This window comes from Apteryx mantelli, unplaced genomic scaffold (genome assembly GCF_036417845.1).
Source record: "Apteryx mantelli isolate bAptMan1 unplaced genomic scaffold, bAptMan1.hap1 HAP1_SCAFFOLD_63, whole genome shotgun sequence".
NCBI lineage: Eukaryota > Metazoa > Chordata > Aves > Apterygiformes > Apterygidae > Apteryx > Apteryx mantelli.
Window position 1 is genome coordinate 1160719 of NW_027118792.1, and position 6571 is coordinate 1167289.

Here is a 6571-nt window from a genome sequence, read left to right on the forward strand (position 1 = left end):
ACAGCCTCCGAGCTCAGTGTAAAGCTGGCTGAAGGCAACAGCAGATAGTGCGTGCCCTGTGTGCCTCAGACCCTTTTCTTTCTCGTAGGCAACCTGCGAGCCAAGGGCCTGTTCTCCAGAGCCCTGGAGTCTACGGGCAGGACCAACGCCAGCTTCAGCGTCCAGGTAAAAGGAAGCTGAGACGATTCTTAAGTGCAGCTCCCTCTGCTTATTTACATTCGCAATGCGGATCGTTTCATGGAAGGTGAACGAGGTGGTCAGAGGCAGAGCAGGAGCTGCCAGAAGCCCTGGCCTTAGGCTGTGCCGCAAGGTCCTAGGGACCATGAAAGGCAGCTCTGCTCATGAACTAAGAGGCCGACCCTCTGTAGCCCTAACAGGGAAAAATGACCTCACGAATTAGTGATTTTTGGACTGAAGGGAATTCATTTCCCTTGCCCTGTGCTGCTTGCAGCTGCAGAGCAACTGACAGAAGCAGGAGCAAGTGCCCGAAAGAGGAGAATGCCTCCTGCCCTCTGCTGACACCAAGAGGACGAGTAGAACCTTAACCTAGAATTCTGCATGAGCTCACTGGACTTTTTGCATCGTGACTGTTTTTCAGGAGCTTTCGGGCTCATCTTGCATTTCCTGCTGCTGAGCGTGATGTTTCCTCAGCGCTTTGTGCTCCAAGTTGTGGGCACTACTGCAAGGTAAAGCTGAGGGAGAATCTTTTCTTGCGAGTGGGGGGAGAAGTGTATGGGCGCAAGCACCGATTGGATGGTGGGCAGGAGAAACAGGTGTGAATGATGTCCCTTCCGTCTGCAAAGAATCGCCTCTACTGCCATAGGCAGGAAGCACGGCCCTGGCTTTCCTTGGCACTGCTTCTCCTGTTCTGGAGTTAATCCTCCATCCCTAGCTGCTCAGTTCCAATCCTCGCCCTCCCGAATGCCCCATTGCCACCGCGGGTGAAAACGCGACCACTGGCTGGAGCTCGTGCGGGAGCAGGCCACTTGCCAAGTCAGGAATGGCAGCTGCAAGAGCTGCAGTCGCTACTGCTGCTCTGGAGTGTGCTTAGGAGCTGCAGAGCTGCAGCCAGCTTCAGCCTTCTTTTCCTCCGTGCTCCTCCATAGGCAAATGAAGGCTCGGAAGACGGTTCTGCTGGTGCTGCTTGCTCTGTTTTCCTGCCTTTTTGGTGAGTGTCTGTAGAGGCTGCAAGTAACGGTGGTTCTTTACGAGAGAGCCAGTGCTTCCTTCTGCCTGGGTCCACGTAGACGGCTGTGGCCAGAGGAGCGCAAGTAGGAGCAGGAGGTCCCTGAGAGAGGGGTGCCCCGCTTGCACGTGCCTCCGAGCAAGGGGGGTGGGGATGGGAAGAGGGTGCCTTGCTTTTGCCCAGAGCTGAAGCCAGTTCTCCTAAGCCTGGGGAGAGGCAGTGGCTAGCCTGCCCTGTTCGCCCCAGGAAGTGGAGAAGCTTCCTTCAGGAGAAAGGAGCATGTCCCAGGGAAGGACTCTTCATCTGTTCGGAGGCCCCTCTTCCATCGTTCTCTCTTCCCAAGAAGAAGAGTGGAGAGACAATGATGGCGTGTGTGCCCGACCCTCGGAGTGGAGCAGGCAGCCCTGTGGAGGGAGGCAGCTGGTTAAGGTCTCACGAAGCGCTAAAAAAGCCCGGGAGCTCCCCAGGGTTGGCTTGCCACCCTTCCCAAGTAGTCTGCAGCCTCAGAAGCGCTTGCATGCCTGAAGCACTGGAGCCCTGCTTGCACACAACTCTTCCGGCATGAGCAAGTTCCAAGTGTAAATAGAGCTTTGGTTTGTGACTGACAGGTGTTTACCACGTGGGGCTGCTTGATGACGAAAGCATCTGGACGAGCAGAGCAGCAGCGAAGGCCTGCATCTTCTCCTATTTTAAAGCTGTCTGCCAGCAGGTGACCTTCTGAGTGCCTCAAATGAAGGCTGCTTCTGCCAGCCTTAGCTCAAGGGCATCAAGTGCGGCTTTGTTAAAAGTGCCTTTCTTTCGGGGGCTAGGGCAAGGTCCACGAGCCACATTGCCAGGTCTGTCAGGTGAAGGTGAATTGGTCTGGGCACCAGACATAGCAGAGAGCTGAACATGCTCCGCTGTTCTGCAGGTGTGGGTCTGTAAGTTTCTGCAAAGCACTGTGTTGCTTTGGAAATCTTGAGTCTTTTGGTTTGGCTCATTCTTTGCCCAGCCGTTCAGCGTAGCAACCCCTAAAAAATAGGTGTGTGTGTGCCTGATTAAGCAAGCAACTTTATAGTAGAAGGGCTTTTTAAGAATCGATCTGTTGAATTCCAGGAAATTTCAAAGGCTAGATGCTTCTCGAATACCACAATAGCCAGTGTGAACTGTGTTCTCTTGCCTGGCAGTCTGTCGTGATCATTTCCCAGTGCATGATAGGGGAGTAGCGGAGTCCCCGGAGGCACGGTGTCTGTGCCTGTTTGCTTCCCGTTGCTGTAAAGGCCGTAGAGCTTCATTTCTGCAGCAGGCCTGTTAGTGTTTGGACTGAATGTTGCCTTTCTTGTCCCTCTAGGAGGAGTTTCCTCTCTCTGGCGTGCACGTGAAGACGCAGAGGTAAAAATGATTTCCTCTTGACTAGATGATGCTCTAGAGGAGCTCCAGTCCCGTCTCACACCATCTTCACGCGACACAATTCCCACAGCTCTTCCCCCACTGCCCTGTCTGCCTTTGCGCCTTGCCTTTCTCCCCGGTGGTCAGCTCTATGTCGAGGTGCCTTCGAGGCCTGGAGCAAGCCCTGCGTGAGCCCCTTAGCTAGGGCTGGGCTGTTGGAAGCTCCACCTTTCTGCTGCTTGACAAGGGCCATAGGGGTAGTCGCCATGCTGCAGCTGCTTCTGCAGCTCTCAGCCACTGATGGGAGTCCAGCCACCTGATGCTGCCAGTCACCTCAGGGAGCTTTGTTGCCTCTCTCCCATTCCCGTGGCATAGCAGCAGCCCGCCAGAACAGTGGTCTCTGTCTCTGTGGCGCACTTCTTCCAGGCAAGCGGATGAGGTGTTAGGAGCAGTACTCGGTGAAATCGAGACCCTCCAAGGACAGCTGCGTGAGCTCCAGGAAGTCCTTCACGCTCTGCGATGGAGCACAAAGGACATTGCCCGGCGCGCTCTCGGCGAAGCCCTGAAGCAGACTGAGCTCCCGGGCATGACAGGACGGGTAAGGGGCCATTGCAGGAGGCTCTCGTCAGAGATTTTTTTCCTCAGCCCGGCACGTATGCTAGTAGGGTTCCCTGCCAGAGGCAGCAGAAAGGCTTGTGCTGCTGCAACAAGTATGATGGGTATCTGCAGTTGCTTCTTCTGTGGCTCCATGCTCCTTGCAGGGCAGCAGAGGGCCGCAAAGGGACTTTCACTTGTCTTCAGCTCCTCTTCCTCTCGGTCTAGGTATCATCTCTGGGAACAAACTGGAAGGACAGTCCCTGCAGCCCCTATTTCCACCTGCTGCTGATGTGGCAGCCAGTTCTCCGGGAGACCTTGTAACGCAGCTCCCTGAGTCGCGCCTGGCAGCCTTGGGTTCACGTTGGCTTTGCCGACGCAGGGGCAAGCCGCTGTTACAGCCAGGGTTCCTGCTCTCCTGCTCTGGGGAATGCAGTTGGAAAAGGGGCTGTGTCATAAGCGCTGTGGGCCATGAAGGCTCTCTCCTCAGCCGTTTGCTTGGCCTCCTACGACCCCTGTGCAGGCACTGTCAGCACAAGTGTTCTGCCCTAGAAAAGGTGTCCTTCAGCTCCAGGAGTAGCTCCTGCAAAGCAAGGAGGGAGCTGGTGGCGAGCCAGAGAGAGGCCGCTGCCAATGGCCTGCCCCTGTGCATTGTAAGAGGAAGAAAGACGTTGCCGCAACTTCAGCTTTCGGAGCGCTGGAGTGAGCAGCCCCGCTATTCTGATACTGGCCAATGAGAGCCGAGCAAACCTGGGAGCTTTTCAGGGAATTGCCAAGCTCCTTAGGGCAGAGTGCAACAGCCAAGTTCACCTTAGCTGGCCCAGTAGGGGAGCTGGCATGTGCCTCCTTGCCGCTAATACCTGCTCTCTTTGGTGTTCCTTCCCAGGATGCTCAGAAGTTAATCGATGAAGCACTGGAGAAGCTGGAATATAACCAAGTCCAGATGCCGGATTTTGCCCGCAAAGCATCAGGTGCGGCTCTAAAGGCAGAGGAACAAGCAAGCCAGGGCACCTCCTGTCTATGCTTAGGCCTATGTTAGCTTTCCTTTTCCACGGCCCATTAGCACAGCTGAATGAGTCCCTGCTGTGTGTTGCAGGGGGCTCACGCAAGGAAGACAGAGGTGACTATCACTGCTGGAGATCTAGGAAGACGTAGTAGCATTTTTCAAGTTGACAGTGCAGTGCAAAGAGGCATCACGGTGGCAGTGTTCATTAGGACACAGCTAAGTCGGCATCCCTTGGTTCCTCCTTGGGGAGCCCTATGTGGAGTCCATGGAAGTAAGAGTGGAGGGAAAGGAGGCAGGTAGCAGGGCTGCGACTGTTCACATACAAGACGGTTGTTCAAGAAGTCCTTTTCTCTCCGAGTGTGCCTGGCATTCATGCATGTCAGGAACTGAAATAAGTGTCGTAGGGGAGCGTCTCTGTTGCTTGTGTGAGGACAGGTGCGCAGCCTGCGTGGTTCCTGAGATCCTCCGGATAGATCACAGCCCTAGAAACAGATGCAGTCCTCGAGGGAAGGCAGGACTTGATGGGTGCATTCGTGTTTCAGGGGCTACCATCGTGCATTCCGAGACTTCTACCTCCTTCCGCAATACCAGAGGAATACTCTACTGGGCTGGGCTGCCATTGCTGCACTCCATGAAGTCTCCTGAGGTTCTCCTTGAGGTAGGCCCACCAAGAAACAGAGAGCAAGCAAGCTGGCGGGGGGGATCAAATGCACTGTTGAGAGTTTCCCTTTGCCACATGAACAGTGTGCATTGTTCTTCTTTCAGCCTGCAAATCAGCCGGGAAACTGCTGGTCTTTCGCCGGGAGTCAGGGTCATGTCTTCATCAAGCTGCCTAAAGCAATCTTTCCACGAGCTGTTACTCTGGAACATATTTCAGTGAGAGTGTCCCCTGGAGAAAACATCTCCAGTGCTCCAAAGGACTTTGCTGTCTATGTAAGTGGTTTCTAGAGTCGGGGGGTTGTGAGGAGCATTTCTAAGCCTTGTAGCAAGGGCAGCGGCGGGCGGGTGAATACGGGTCCCGCAATGCCGGGAGGGTTCTCCCAGGCCCGTGACTTCCTCCGAGCCTGGAGAAGAAACAAATTGCTTTGAGTTACTCCATTTCCTTTACACTCCTTTCCTTTGTGGTGTGCACTTGAAGCAAAGCTTCCCATTTCGGGGGCCACGCGCTACTAAATGAGCCCTGAGTTACGGGAGCTGGCACACTGGCTCTGCCACGACTCCTCCCAAATAATGAAGCTTGCCCCTACTTGCTCTTTCCTCCTTGGTGCCAATTCTCTTTCCTGCACACCCAAAGTTGCTCTTCCCAACACTGCCACCTAGGCCTCATTCTGGCCGCTTCGTTAGTTCGCCTAGGGAAGCTGCGTCTTCCCGCTGTGTACTCACTCTCTTGTTTTCTCCCCCCCCCGTCTTTGTGTAGGGGATGAAGGCAGAAAACGAGGAGCAGGGGCTGTTCCTAGCAGAGGTTCACGTACATGGCTGCAGAACATGCCTTTGAGACTTTCCAGCTGAAGGTACGGTGAGGAAGAGGCAGGAGAAGCGTAGGAGAGGAGGAAGAGGAGGGAGAAGTGTAGCTGGCAGGGGAGAAGCTCTAAGTAGTCAAAGGATAGAGAGGAAAAGACAGCTTCTTTCTTCTCATTTCAGAATGAGCACTCTGACTCCATACAATACGTGAAGCTGGAGGTGCTGAGCAACTGGGGCCACGCGGAATACACATGCGTGTATCGACTGAGGGTCCACGGTGATGCGGTACCCACCGAAGAGGACTCTGCGTGGCACTCTGCTGGAAACAACAGAGTTCACTGAATAAAGCCTGCAAGATTTGAGCAGCGGTGGTGATGGGCTACTTAGTGTGCCTTTCCTGCCTCCTTTTGAGGCAGACTGCTCTGTCCTTGACGGCACCTCTTGAAATCCTTCTGGCACTCTGATCGACTCGTTCCCGTAATTAAGATGTCACCCGCAGAACTGGCTAGGCCTTCGCCACTCCTTCCAGCATTTTTCGCACACAGCGAAGGGCTATTGCTGGAGAATGAGGAAAGCGGGGGAGGAAACCGGGGAAAGCAAGAGAGCTTTCCTTAAAGTGTAAATGCAGAAGTCCTCCTAGACTCGGAGGACAGTGGGAGAGCAAAGCAGCAGTTTGCCAGGCCATTTTAGCGAGCCACTGCTGTCCGTGGTTCCTTATGCCATGCGTGACGTGACACGTATGGGCTGCAGGAGGTGGTTTCAGAGGTCAGAGGGACTCCCTGACCAAGGTCTTTTAAATATTCCACGCATGGACTATGGAGGGTGTAATGCTTCATACCAAAGTTTACTTCTCTGAAGATAGTTGATGTTACACTAGATTCTTGATTTGGCAGAGTGATACAGCAATGCACTGCAATCACAAGACAGGTAATACGGGTCTCAGTTACACTGAGCCT

The 6571-nt window shown here is 54.3% G+C and overlaps 1 long non-coding RNA gene across 1 annotated transcript; it reads left to right on the forward strand.

The window, feature by feature from the left end:
- Nucleotides 1-4741: 4741 nt before the first annotated feature.
- Nucleotides 4742-5616, forward strand: LOC136996629 (uncharacterized). The gene is made up of 3 exons (XR_010887620.1): nucleotides 4742-4812; nucleotides 4920-5087; nucleotides 5572-5616. It is a non-coding gene; the product is annotated as an uncharacterized lncRNA (long non-coding RNA).
- Nucleotides 5617-6571: the final 955 nt, after the last annotated feature.